General features: G+C 67.4%; 1 long non-coding RNA gene across 1 annotated transcript; it reads left to right on the top strand.

Annotated features, from left to right (window-relative positions):
* Nucleotides 1-454: 454 nt before the first annotated feature.
* LOC108526600 (uncharacterized) lies at nucleotides 455-978 on the top strand. The gene is made up of 3 exons (XR_001884569.1): nucleotides 455-540; nucleotides 644-657; nucleotides 955-978. It is a non-coding gene; the product is annotated as an uncharacterized LOC108526600 (long non-coding RNA).
* Nucleotides 979-1,001: the final 23 nt, after the last annotated feature.

The following is a 1,001-nucleotide window of genomic DNA, read 5'->3' as shown; positions in this document are numbered from 1 at the left end:
CCCAGGAGTCCAGGCCCCAAGCCCCTCCTCCCTCAGACCCAGGAGTCCAGACTCCCAGCCCCTCCTCCCTCAGACCCAGGAGTCCAGACTCCCAGTCCCTCCTCCCTCAGACCCAGGAGTCCAGACTCCCAGTCCCTCCTCCCTCAGACCCAGGAGTCCAGCCCCTGGCCCCTCCTCCCTCAGATCCAGGAGTCCAAGCCTCCATCCCCTCCTCCCTCAGACCCAGGTGTCCAGGCCCCAGCTCCTCCTGCCTCAGACCCAGGAGTCCAGACCCGCCCCTCCAACACCCGGGGCCCTATCCTCCCTCTGACCCAGGAGTCCAGACCCAGGAGTCCAGGCCCCAGCTCCTCCTCCCTCAGACTCAGGAGTCCAGGCCCCAGCTCCTCCTCCCTCAGACCCAGGAGTTCAGCTCCCAGCCCCCCTCCCTCAGACCCAGGAGTCTAGGTCGCCCCTCCTTGGGGCCCCACCCCACTGGGCCTCTTCTCTCTGTTCCTTAGGCCGCACCAGGATGTCGGACACCGAGGAGCAGGAATATGAGGAGTGAGTGCCGCACTGGGAGGGTTGGGGCGTGCAATGGTGGAGAGGCTCTCCCACCCCAGGTCTAACTCTCCCCTCCCTCCTCTTTCCCCACACCCGTCCGCAGGGAGCAGCCAGAAGGTGAGTAGGGAGTGGGGCGGCCCCATGGGATGGAGGCACCCCAGGAACTCTTGGGACGGGAGGCGAGGCTTGTGGCACCTTGGCGGGGAAGGGGCAGCTCAGCCCTCGGGCCCTCGCCCGCCCTCTCCGGGTCTGGAGCGTCTCCCCGTGCCATCCCTGCACCGCCAGGGGCACATGCCCATCGCAGCCGAGGCCAGAGGGACCCCGGTCCAGCAGAGGCTGGAACCCTGGTCTCTGGCCACTCCCCCCTTCCCTCCCCGAGCTCCTAACGCCTTCTCTTCTGTGCCCCATCTCCAGAGGAGGCTGCGGAGGAGGAGGAAGGTGAGGTCTTGGACTCTGCAGGT

The sequence above is a fragment of the Rhinopithecus bieti genome, unplaced genomic scaffold (assembly GCF_001698545.2).
Source record: "Rhinopithecus bieti isolate Rb0 unplaced genomic scaffold, ASM169854v2 scaffold_4138, whole genome shotgun sequence".
Taxonomy (NCBI): Eukaryota; Metazoa; Chordata; class Mammalia; order Primates; family Cercopithecidae; genus Rhinopithecus; species Rhinopithecus bieti.
The sequence above is the reverse complement of the archived record's forward strand: the minus strand, read 5'-3'. Positions and strand labels throughout refer to the sequence as shown.